At 46.0% G+C, this 13,618-nt stretch overlaps 1 long non-coding RNA gene across 2 annotated transcripts in view; it reads left to right on the forward strand.

Moving 5' to 3' along the window:
• LOC147028231 (uncharacterized) overlaps window positions 1–13,618 on the forward strand; it is a 72,983-nt gene that overhangs the window by 5,518 nt on the left and 53,847 nt on the right. The window contains exon 3 of one of the 2 annotated variants that reach the window (XR_015057478.1): window positions 8,908–10,696. The exons of the other annotated variant lie outside the window; for it this stretch is intronic. This is a non-coding gene — a long non-coding RNA (uncharacterized LOC147028231). Of the gene's footprint in view, window positions 1–8,907; window positions 10,697–13,618 lie in introns of those variants that run through there. 2 annotated transcript variants of the gene reach the window in all.

Consider the following 13,618-nt stretch of genomic DNA (forward strand, 5'->3'; position numbering starts at 1 on the left):
TAGTATAAGTTTTACAGTTGTCTCACAGAATGTTTTACTTGTTTGAATTCCAGCTACAGATGCTAACAGACATGGCTGGTTCTGGGTTGGAGTGTGTGTGATGAATATATAAGCACATAACGGAAACCTGTGGGAAACTGTAACGCATTGCAGTTAACAAAGTTTCAGGGACAGCTGTCTTTTTCCTGCCTTCCCCGACTGTTAAGAACCCGTTAGCCACCTGCGTGGCATCCGTAAAAGAAACAGGAAATGTCTGGATGTATGTCACTAGGCACAGCTGAGCCTGGGAATCAGGCCAGAAGCGGACACAAGAGAGCAATAATGCACATCAACACACAACTACCTCATCCTTATTGCTAACAGGACACGCTTGAGTCACCGGTGCATAGTGCAACTACGTTACAGCAAACGATTCTGACAGTTATGCGATCCAATGCTTTTTCAATGACGAAGAGGAAAAAAAACCTTCCTTTTTCTTTCTGCCATCTCTTCCCACTGTTTCGAGATTTGATTCGAATTGTCCACCTTTTTCTTTAGGCCACACAAAAGTGGAGTACGAGTAGCATTTCAATGAGGCACCAAGGCTTACCCATGTCAGATTGGGACAATATTGCTTTTGCGGGTAGCACGTGAAATGCCGTCCGTTGTGCTGTCTATCGGGTGGAAGCCTCCTTTAAAGGAGCATATTTATTTGTGTATTTGATCTCGTTCTGTGAAGTCTGTTTGAATCAGGAAATCCAAGTTGATGCTACTAGAGTAACTCCATAAATGAGTGTATTCCAATCCCTGCAAGACGAAGGCTTCCCTTGACTGATGGTGAGGGGTATTCAGCTATGGGAATGTGACCAGCTATGGGAATCAAACCCACAGCAGTCATTCTTTATCAGGTTACCAGGTTACATTTAGTTACCTTCGTCACCAAAGGTGTATGGAGGTTATGCTTTCACACCTGTTTGTCTGTCTTTGAGCAAGATATCTCAAAAAATTATGAAGGGATTTGGAAGAAATCTGGGGGACAGGTTAGGTGCATGATTAGGACGAATTGATTTGATTTTGGTGAAGATCCATCCGGACTTGGATGCGGATACTTGAAGTTTTAAGTGATTCTTCACCATTGAGAGATCATGCCATAAACGATATATAGCACGATATCTCAAAAGGTTGTGGACAAATCATGAAAAAAACTTGGTGGATGAGTTGGGCAAGTGAGAAGAACAATGCTAATTAGATTTTGGTTAAGGTCTGGATGCAGATCTGGCTTATCAGTGGTACACAAAACATAAACCTTCAGCCTGGCGAAGGTATGCACTCTACCGAGTGCCATCCGTGTTACCCTCACCAGAGGAGAGGGTATTGCATTTGTATCTGTTTGTCTGTGTGTGCACCCAGAAGGTGAGTATGTGTATTAATTACATTAGACCCCTATATACTTAGAGACCCTTAAGACCCTAAAGACCTTTAAGATCCTTTACACCATATGTAACTCTAAGACCATTTATAACGCTAAGACCCTTTAAGACCCATGAGTCCACTAAGACCCTATCGACCCCAAAGACCATTTCAGACCGCTAAACACTTGAAGATACTTCAGACCCCAAAGACCCTTACAACCCTTTAGATTGCTAAGACCCTTTAAGACCTCGAAGATATTTAGATCCTGAAGACACTTAAGACAGCTAAGACCCTTTTGACCCCTTCAGACCCTCTAGAATCCTCAGACCCTTCCAGTACCTGAATAACATGTTGACCTACCGACTCCCTTCGACCTTTTAGAACCCTAAACCCTTATCTACCCCATTAGACCCTTTAGAACCCCTAAGACACTGAAGAACCCTTAGACTCCCTTCTACCCTTTATCCCTCTCTCTCTTCTACCCCTCTTCCTCTCTCCCACCACTCTACATCTTTCCCACCCCTCTCCCTCTCCCCCCCCCCCCACTCCCTCTCTCCCACCCCTTCCCCTGCTCCCTCACCCCTCCCCCTCTGTTTAGGGGACTGTTTAGTTTTAAATTTAAAATGGCTTCCCCCTAATGTAGCATGTTTGAATCAGATTTGGAGTGAGCCGACCAGAATGGTGCAAAGGTCGCTGCTTGTGCAAAAATGCATGCAGACAGGCCTTCGGCAGGTAGAAAGCATGGGTTGTAAATGCTCCCGCCAGGGTTTATATAGAACACAGCGATTAAAAAGAAAATGTTGCTGTCTGTGTGTGCTTAATTGCCTTTCCCTCCCTTCAAGCTGCCTTCTCTTACCCACCCCTCACACCGCACTTTCTTCCCTTCCCCTCTACTGCCTTCCCTTCCCCTCATATCATATTCCCTTCCACTCATGCTGCCTTTCCTTCCCATCCTCACGCCTACCTCCTCCCAAACCCCCTCCCGAGTGCACGCCGCATGGATATCTCTGGGTGGTCTCCGCTTGCTGTATTAATGTGTGCTTTAACATACCTCATTTAATTAAATCCTGTACTACCACACCCCCTTCTCCACAACTCCCACTACCAAATGCAAGTCGAGAACCCCTCCCCTCACACTTAGCTCCTGCCCCTCCCAACTTCCTCCCCACCCACTCCCACCCCTCCCAGAGTGGAGAGCGACATTTGGTGAGGCATCGCTCTCCCCACCCCCTCTCACCCCCTCCTTGCTCTTCCCCCATTCTGTGCTTCCTCCTTCCTCCCCCCCTCCTAGTTCCCCCACCACTCCTCCCTCCCTCCCCTCCATCCTCCCTCCATCCTCTCCCCAATCCTTTTTCCCTAACCTCCCTCCCCTCCAACCTCCGAAAGATCTACAAGGTTTTATGTTTGAGATGGGGATCAGTGTTCAGGTCAGGTCAGGTATGGGAGCATGCGCCGGAGCAGCACGTTGCTGTGTCCACTTTCCGCTGGTACTCCAGGGGTCTCCATCTGGCCATCCCCGAGGAAAGTTCCTGGTCCATCCCCATCTCCTTGAGATGCTGATCAACCTGCTGCAACCACGATGCACGTGGTTGGCCCATTTGGCCTCCTCCACTCATCAGGCTCCCTCGCTGAGAGAATCTGGTGAGCAGGATCAGCATCAGGAAAATGAGCCACATGTCCATACAGCCGCAGCTGACACTCACAGACTATCCATTCATCCAGTGGGACCATACTCTGTGCAGTGCATTGGTGCTGCCCAAGCAGTCTCCTTGGCTATTGGGCACAATCCTAGATGGGCCACCACTCCGATACAGGATACCAGCAAGCTGGTACTCATTTTGCCAACCTCAGAAGGATGACAGGCTGAGTCACCCCACCTTGTATTAATTCAATAGCCAAGCCGGAATTGAACTATGAACCCTTGGATCCCAATCCTACCACTCCAGCCATTAAGCCAACACCAGGCATGTCACGGACTATGCAGGTAATAAATCTCATTTGAGTCTCTCTCAGCAACTGCTCATTGGATACAAAGTCCAACCAGCGATTGCCAAGGATTCTCCGAAGTGACTGGTACCAAGGAAATTAAGTCTCCATCTCAGATCCCTGGTTAGAGTCCAAGTCTCACATCCATAGAGCAACACTGGAAACACCAAGGACATGAAAACTTGGACTTTCGTCCTGCCGCACAGGTACCAACAGTGCCACACTCCATGATCCAGTGAATCCATGACTCTCCAGTCTGTTGACCTCTGACTCACAGCCAGCAGAGGCATGACTTTCACTGCCAAGGTAAGTGAATATCTCCGTAACCTCAACATCCTCGCCACAAACGGGTACAGACAGAATAGGAGCATCCAAGATGTCATTGAAAGCCTGGATCTTAGTTTTGACCCAGGAAACCCATAATCCCAGCGGCTCTGACTTCTCATTCAGCACCTCGAGGGTCCCCAGAAAGATATCTAGAGTCTCCGCAAAGATGCCTGCATCATCTGCAAAATCAAGGTCAGAGATCTTGACATTCCCAAATGATGCACCGCAGCTTCAGCTCTCCGACATCCTCCCCATAATCCAGTCCATACAAGTGCAGAAAAGTGTGGGGGCCAGTACACACCCCTGACAAACTCCAGTAACAACTGGAAATGAGTCAGAGATGGTATCACCACATCTCACAGCACTATCACTACCAGAGTAGAGTTCAGACATCAGATCGATCAGTTTTGGTGGCACCCCACGAAGACCAAGAATCCCACAGAGGGCATCCCGATTCACTGAATCAAATACTTTACAGAGATCAACATAGGCTGCAAGCAGCCCCTGCCAAAACTCTCATCTGCGTTTGCTGAGGATTCGAAGAGCGAGGATACGGTCAATCATTGACCTTTTTGGTGTAAAGCCTGATTTCTCTGGACACTGGTGCTCAAGCAGATGGTGGCGAACCATATCAAGAATTATACGAGCAAAGACCTTGCTCGGCACTGAGAGCAGCATCAGCCCTCAGTCGTTGGTTCAGTCTTGGCGATCACACTTCCCTTTCCAGAGAGGGACAACAAGGCCCCTCTTCCAGTCAGTTGGGATTATGCCTGTGTTCCAGGCAGAACACAAAACTGAATGCAACGACACGAGTAAAGCATTTCCACCGGCCTTGAGAAGTTCAGGATGGATGCCACAGATCCCAGGAGCTTTACCCCATTTCATCCAGTTCACCACAGCCTCTGATTCCACAAACGAAGGTGGACCACAGTTGATTGGAGGATCAGCACCTAGAGATTGTAACACCCCTGACATCCAACTTGACAGCTGATGGATCAGCCTGGAACAGACGCTCAAAGTAACCAGCCCACCCTAAGTCCAAGACTTCTTGCAAAGTCAAGTAATTTATTGCTATTCTGGTTCGATGTTCCAGACCCATGGAGCCCAACACATGTCTCATAACCATCCCTATCAGTTCCAATCGATGCAATGAAATCCCCCAAGTCTAGAAGAGTATCTCGCCTGGGGCACTGATCAACCACAGACTCGAGCGTGACATAGAATGCGTCCTTCACGGTGAGATCACTCGCCTCAGTCAGAGCATATGCAGAGACCAGGGAAATGTCACCCAAGGAATGACGGATCATTAGTCTTATAATACGCTAGTTGACTGGTGTTACCTCAATTATCATTGGTGTCAGCTTATTGGACTCAGCTTCACCAACTCCTTGGGCACAGTAACGATCAGTGCGACAAGATCAATAGTATGTGTAACAACCCACCATGATCTCGCCGCAATCAGGCCTCCGAACCTCAGAAAGTGCTGCAATACCGATGTCCATACGCTTGAGCTCAGATGATAACAGAGGCAGGTGATCATCCTCTTTATGGGATAGGACATTTCAAGCACTCACCTGAAGGGACCGCCTCACGTTAACCCAAGAAGACCGCCGTCTGGTGGACGACACCTCAGCACCACCCCGACACACACTACTGCAATCTGACCCGGGAAGGTTACCCCGTGGTTTCCCTCCAATCATCAAAGATTGGGGGTTTCGAAGGTTTTGCCCCAATCCCGTCATCCAGTGAGCTGCCCTGTGAAGGGAAGCTGCACAGGAGGTACTCCCACGGAGTGGGTTTTCGGACCTTTTTTTTTTTAATGCTTTTGGAATGTTTTGCGGAATGAAGGATTTTACGGTGGCCGGAGTGCAAATTCTGCGACCAACCTCCTCATAAAAAGTAACCCAACTGCAGGAGGACGTCCACAGACACAGTTGTGCACTAGATATGGATGGCCGTCGGCTCACTAGGTGCTTCTCCGCTCTTTGACAGGTTTTGTTCTTCATCCTGCTGGGTGTCCATATCATACACCCTCCTCACCAAGAAACTTGATGGGGAGACGGTTTCATTACCGGCAACCCGACCATGGAACAGGTTAGTACAGGTTTACATGGTACCTGTCGCAAGTCACAGATCTAATCTGACCCGACCTGACTACAATGTTCATGAATCAACAATATCCCGTTCCCTTCACAGAGCTGGCCTCAATGGACAGGTGGCAAGAAAGAAGCCATTAAAAAGACTCATCTCAAAGCTCGCATGGAGTTTGCAAAAAAGCATCTTAATGGTACTGCAGGCATGTGGAGAAAAGTTTTGTGATCAGACGAGACAAAAACTTGAACTTTTTGTTCCAAATTCGAAGCGTTATGTCTGGCGCAAGCCCAACACTGCAGATCACCCAGTCAACACCATCCTGACTGGAGTGGTTGAATAAGAGGAAAATAAATGTTCTTGAGTGGCCCAATAATAGTCCTAACTTGAACCCAATTGAACATTTATTGTGAGATTTGAAGATTGCAGTCCATCGGCGATCCCCATCAAACTTTCCAGAACTAGAACAATTTTCACATAAAGAATGGGCAAAGATTTCACCATCTCTCTGCAATGCTGGGAGAGACCTACCCAAAAAGATTCATCGCAGTCATTGCTGCAAAAGGTGTTTCTACCAAGAACTGGCATAAGGGGCTGAATACTTTTACAACTTTTTTTTTAATTTGTACACGTTTTTTGCAGGTATTCCTGACATGGAACCTTCAACTATAACAGTGCTATAACAACTATAACAACTATAACTATAAGAGTTTGATCTCTTCATTTGTAAAGAAAAAAGTTCATTTGGAAAAATTGTTTCTACATAATTCATAATCTTCTTATTAAAATACGTAATTTGGTGTCTGTCTGACTGTTTTATTTGACCGAGATACATTCGGTTGTTACTTATCCGATCGGAACTGAACTTGACAGGGGGACTAAGGGTCACCCGATGGAGGTTGTAGTGATTCAACTTGCTCCCTCCCCAAGGGGGATTTGCTCCGTGTAGGAACTCCGTGTTGAGGTGTATCATCAAGGCTTTCATGGGGCACACCTTCCGGACATAAAAATTATTATAGCCACAAACGTTTCAGTCAATTCTATACAACGTACAATCACACTTTTAAACAGTCACTACTAAACTGAAAGAAGTTTCGAGGAAACTCGACGTGATTAAGGCATTCCGTACTTTTCGTCTCTCTCTCAGAAGAACGTATCAGAATCCTGCGGCCGCATGCAATCAGGCTATTGAGTTTATCAATTCAATTTGGAGTCAATCATTACATGTATATACAGATGGCTCCAAAGAACCTTCTCTTGGTAGGACAGCTGCAGCAATATGCATCCTCGATTTCAGGGTGGTCAGGGCATTTTGGCTAACGCATCATCTCTCGGTTTTCTCGACCGAACTATTTGCCATAGTTCTGGCTCTAGAATGGAGAATTGAGTTTAATGCCCTCAGTGTGGTTATCCTCTCTGATTCACTTTCCGCATTAAAGGTATTGGAATCCTTAGAGGATGGATGTAGGAATGACTTGGTGCTGGAAGTTTGGCATTTGATTAGGGCCCTGTCACACCTTGACGTTTTAGCCAGCGTATGGCAAGGTATCAAAATGTATGTAAAACGCTGGCGTACGCTGAACTATTGATGTTTTTTTCCAGTTTTGCACGTATTCATAACGAGTTGGACATATGCATAACGTATTAGTAACGTACACAGAACGTTTCGATAACATATAGATAACTTATATCAACGAATGCTGAGCGTGTTGTCGGCGTTCACAACCTATGCCCAACGATAGTCTAATTTATGCATAGCATGCGGCAGCGAATCGCCGACGATCACGTGGCGTAGGCTGTTAAAAGGCTGTGGCTGGACGATTCAAATCATAACCACACTAGACATCAAAGTGTCAAGCCGCTGTCACACCTTGACGTTTTAGCCAGCGTATGCCGACGTATGAAAAATTTTCCGAATATGCTGGCACACATCGAATACCTTATGGGTAAGTTTTGTATATGTTAAGAGCACGCTGAAGCATGCTGGCATATATCGTAGTATGCCGAGTACGTCGACAAATTTTCAGCATGTTGCACCCGCCATCCTGAGCGGGTGGTCCACGCTCCGCCATCCTGAGCGGAGGTCGGCGCTCCGCCATCATCCTTTCCCTATGATTTAAATCGTTGAGCGGCAGCCTATTAATTATATTATATTATAACCGCACTAGAAATCGAAGTGTCAACATCACCGTCATACCGAAGAAAAAAACAAAAAAAAAAAAACAGGGAGTCTGGAACACTGACGCTAACCATTACCTCGATGTGTTTCAACTTATGAGTAACTTACAAGCAACGTGTGTCGACGTGTGTCAACGATCGCGTAACGTGCCTACTACACGTTACTCATAGGTTAGAAATAAGTTTCGGGTATGCTAAACATTACCTCGACGTGTTTCGACTTATGAGTAACTTACAAGTAACGTGTGTGGACGTGTGTCAACGATCGCGTAACGTGCCTACAACTTATGGCCAGCGTTATGCGGAAGGTGTGAGTCATACGCTGGCATACGTCGAAAAATTTCAAGCATGGAAAATTTGTCTAACAGCTCGGCATACTACGACGTATGCCAGCGTACTACGACGTATGCCAGCGTGCTCTTAACGTATACAAAACTTACCCATACGTATTCGACGTGTGCCAGCGTTTTAGACAAATTTTTCATACGTCGGCATACGCTGGCTAAATCGTCAAGGTGTGATAGGGCCTTTAATATTGCGAAGTGGAGGGGTCTGGTGGTCGACCTGTGCTGGATCCTTGCTCATGTCGGCATTGGTGGAAACGAGGCCTGTGACCTAGTGGCTAAGCATGCCCTTAAACTGGAAAATGTCACTCAAATCCCCCTGGGACCATCGGAAATGATTAGTCTGACCAAGGACCAGATCGAGAAAAAATGGCAATTTCAGTGGGACTCCAACATGAAGGAAAGATTCTGCTACACGGTGCATCCGGATGTGGTACCTCTAGTTAAACTTCCCATGCTTTCCCGGAGAGACCAGGTGGCTCTTTGTCGGACTTGCTTGCTCTTGGTTTAAGTAAACACTAACCTTTTCACTTTCCTTCTTCACTGTCTGCAGCAGTTTCATCAAGCCCTCTTTACTTTCTGCCAACAGAGTGGTATTTTCAGCATACCTGGGGTTGTTGATACATCTTCCTGCAATCCCGACTCCAGCATCTTCAGTATGTCATCCAAGTTGTATTTTTTTTGTCAAATTATTCTAACTACAAATTAATCGGTTAATTCTGTCTAATGATAATAGCATAATGATAATATTGTTGCGGTTCTGCGAATCGTCACTCACCCAGCAATGGCAACCACCATACAGCGGATCCCAAGGTAGATTTTTCTTATTAAGTGTTCCAGACAGTCCTTTCACTATGTATAGTGGGTTACAAAAGGGATATGCATTGTGTGGGATTGGTTAGGTTTTTTTCCCTCACTTTCTTACCATTTTTCTATTTTTTTTAATTCAACACCACATTCAAACCGTGCACCACCTCGTTAGCATATGCCACCACAACTCCATTCAACTTGCGTGCCAGAACTCAACCGCCATGCCACTTTCAACCACGCTTTCAGCATCACTTCCAACCAGACCACCACCACGTGACTACAATTACCTCCACACCACAAAACCAACAACCATCGCCTAGCTTTGCTCACATGCCATCGACTTCAGCTTCAGCCATTGCTCTACCACTGTAGGGTTGTTCTAAATACCGCTACAATCACTATCTCAACCATTCATCTTTGTTTGATGACAGCAACCACCATCACGCCTGTCGGGGGGTGACGCTTTGCCCCTGCTCAGAGTGCGACGACTAACCGAACTTGCTGCCATGTAGCACAAGTTTGTGGTGGCATTTCTGTTATTCCTCTCTGTCGGCAGTAACCATCGCACTGCTCGGGGAACCATCTGCGACCCTCCAGAATGCTTGCACTACCAGTATGGAGAAATGCCCACTGCCCCCATGTTAATTCAGGAGATCGGCTCTGTGGCCTGGCTCGAAGATGTATCGAGCCGTTATTTTTTGGGTTTAAATACAGACCGCCTGTCTGTATTTAAACCGATGGTCCGACGGCATTGCAGAGTGCGTGACGTCAGCATATAGCTGAAGTCTGGGGAAATGAATACAGCGTGCTCGGAACATGAGGAGTAGACATTAGTTGCCATGTGGCATAGTTACGCCTGCCATGGACACTGGGCTCCTCCTCACTCAGAGTGTATAAAATAGTCTTCCATGAGGATTCAGGAGTTCTTTTAGATATTTCAGAGAAGGTCCATTCGGAGAGTTTTTAGATATTTCAGAGAAGGTTTGTTCGGAGAGTTCTTTTGGAAGGTTTTTTTAAAATGGTGGTTTCATGAAGTTCATTCAGGAGGTATTTCAGAGGTTTTCTTTGAGGTTCTGTTCAGCCTGATTACAGGTGCACTTTCTAATTTTGGTGATGGGTTCAGGGTGAAGTGCCACAAGATGCAGCGGAGTGCCACGGGATGAAGTAGAAAAAATAACCCGGCCGCACAGCGACACCATTCTATCTCAGTCCCCTCTCCCTTGCCTTTCCCCAGTGTAGGAAAGCATCGGACTTGCAAGCCGGTGCTGGGTGAGTGCAGAGGTCGCCAAAGCCTCAACCTTTCTCTTATCTTCTCTCTTAATCTACCCTTTCACGAAGTGATTCTGATGGCCCCTATTTTGTTTGCATAATTAAGTTTGTTTGTAAGTATTAGTATCGGGTTAGCTCTGCACTGTCTTCTTTGTCTTATTGTGTTTCTTTTGCCGCACCTCACCCATTTTGCATGTCCCTGCTGTACAAATCTCCCTTGTGTAAATAAACCCCTGCTTTAAATGTACCACATGCATTTCCTCGTGCTTCCTTTAAATAAATGTCCTTTGTGATTGAAATTCAACTAGCTCATCATGTCTTTTCCTTCATTGGTCCAGCATAGTTTGCACTTAGTGTTAGCCGGGAAGTTATACCCCATGTGATTTGCCCTGTTAGTCGGTGTTGCACCTATCTGTTCCATTCGGCAGAAGATCACCACGTGCAGCACCGAGGGCATGGCCTCTAGTTAGGTTGCCGTGGCAATAGAAAGGTATCGCGGAAACATTAAAGTGTAACTCTACTCGGCCGGTAGTCTAAGTCAAGTGGCTCAGGCTGTGTAAGAACAGCAGCCTGTTGGACCGCAGAGTTATCTGTGGTCGGCGGCCTCAGGACCGGTTGTTTGGGAGGAACTCGAGCGCTTCCCCTCCATGGCGAATCTCGAACCCTGGACCGTAACAATATTAACACAGGGGCTGGCAGGATGGCCTCGAGCTATGCACACTCTCTTCTAAGCTGTCTAGCTGGGTTCGAATCCCGACCCAGCTGTCACCCTGGTGTTTGACAGGCAGGATGAATCAATGTGTTCCATTTCTTGGATGGATGATAAACTGGCATCCCGTCTGTCAGCATTATATAGTGGACTTTAAAGATACCACGGTGTCCTTCACAAAGAGTAGGTGAGCCATCAGTGGCACCCTGAACAAATTATAAGTTCCTGCCTTAACCTGAGATGAACGTCAGGCCTGGGTAGCCAGTTCATGAAAGACTTGGGCCTAGCTTCCCCCAGCCAACCCCAAAATAACGTGGGAATAATTGTGGCCATAAAACAATAAGGAGATTAACAAACCACCATCTGCATGGTGCGCACTTACACGTGCGTACGTACATGCACGTACACAGAGAACTCAAAAGACCACGAAGACCCTGAAGAACCCAAAGATCCAAAAGACCCATGAAGACCCCTTCAACTTGAACCTTGAAGACCCTTTGAACCTTTAAGACTCCTTTTACCTTGAAGACCCTTTCAACACTTTCGACACCTTTCGGTCCTTTCACCGTTTAGACCTTTTATACCCTTCAGACCTTTACATCCCTTCAAATCCCTTTAGACTCCTTTGACCTTAACACCATTTAGACCCCTTACACCCTTCAGACAGATTAGACAGTTTGGACCCTTGCCCATTTCGAGCTGAAGACCACTTGGACCTTTTTATATCGATATTAATAAGTGTGTGTGTGTGTCTCCTCCATAACTCCAAAATGATGAAACCTAACAGCCTGAAACTTTACTTCCGTACAAAGGGAACTCCAAGGAAGTGAAAGACTGAAAATTGGGTGTTTGGGTTAATTAGAACACCCCCTTTGAAGATAATTAACGGCCTTCTTTAATTATATCCTTCATCAGGCAATCCTCGGACACCTTGCTCTTCGGGGTCTTCAGGCGTCTCCTGGGAAACCTCGCTGGGGGTCTGAAGCCGCCATGTTTTTCGGCCTGCTCAACCATGCCTTGAATTGGAGCATTCCGCAATGATTTCTGATTGATAACGTTTTTTTTTCACTTTCCGCACTCATATTATCGAATGCCTGTTCAACATAGCTATGAATCTCTGTATACATCGTTTTTGTAAGTGCTATAGTTTTCAAATTGGAGCTTGGAGTGATTTCATGCATTATATGATGCAATTTTCCACGATCTTCTCTCACGGACTAATTAAAGTATATCATCAGAATATTATTTCGGCTTTGAGGATCGGATATCATTCGGACTAAATAAGTGTCTAAATATGGACTGAAATCTGATAATTTAAAGAAAAAACGATTCTTATAAATAAGCCGAGATACCTATTTACTATATTTTCATCCTGAGCGGGTGGTCCACACTCTGCCGTCCTGAGCGGGTGGTCCACGCTCCACCATCTTGAGCGGGTGGTCCACTCTCCGCCATCCTGAGCGGGTTTTCCGCGCTCCGCCATCCTGAGCGGGTGGTCCACACTCTGCCATCCTGAGCGGGTGGTCCACTCTCCGCCATCCTAATCGAGTTGTCCGCGCTCTGTCATCCTGATCGAGTTGTTCGAGTTTGCCGAATTTACATATTTTCTGAAGTACCGAGCCAAATTTTTTTTCCATGCGTCATGCTGCTATTTATGAAGATTAAAGTTTGTTAACATATCCCTGAAACATCTCTATAAATGCAACATTATTTTTGAGTGAAAGCTACTCAAGGTTTTGGAGTTGTGTACAGTACGTACTGTAGTCGGTAATCATACTGACTCCAAACTGCCAATTCCTGAAGAGTTGCCGATAATGGCATTGTGTGTGTGTGTGTGTGTGTGTGTGTGTGTGTGTGTGTGTGTGTGCCGCGCGCACGTGTTCATAGAGTATAACATATTCTCCATGCTAACTCCTCTCCCCCACCCTCTCTCTCCTTGTCCCATCCTTGCCCTATCCCTTCCAAATACAGTGCAGCAATACATTTGAAGAAAAAATACATTTGAAGTAAAGAAATGTTTGTGCAGTATTATGATTGGTGTAAATCATAAATCATGACAACACAGCAAATCTGTTTTGTAAATCTCTGTTACGAAGTGTGGAGAAGTGAGACGTGTGGAGAGGCAAGCGTTGCGAGCCGATCCATGCATGTTCATCTAAATGTGGCATTATTTGTTGGGGGTGAATACTTTTGCAGGTCCCGGTATAAATTTTCACTTCAAAAATGCTTTTCGCTGCAACCGCTTGTCCGATCTATGTAAAACTCACGGAGGTAATGTTGATTCTAACAGAACTCTGACATCATAGGCCACATCGTATGGCAGCCATATTGGATTCAGGGAAGAAAAAAATTGGACAACATTTTCTCCAAAACCATTCGACGAAAAAAATTGAAACTTGCATGTCATCAATGCCCCATGGGGTATATAGGGAGGTCATGATGGCATCATCGGAGAAGTGGTATTCCCACCATAATTGGTTGAATTGAAATTCTGATCTGAAAAATCTGAAAT

The sequence above is a fragment of the Eptatretus burgeri genome, chromosome 4 (genome assembly GCF_056783735.1).
Source record: "Eptatretus burgeri isolate ZD-2024b chromosome 4, Ebu_testis_v1, whole genome shotgun sequence".
Classification (NCBI taxonomy): Eukaryota; Metazoa; Chordata; class Myxini; order Myxiniformes; family Myxinidae; genus Eptatretus; species Eptatretus burgeri.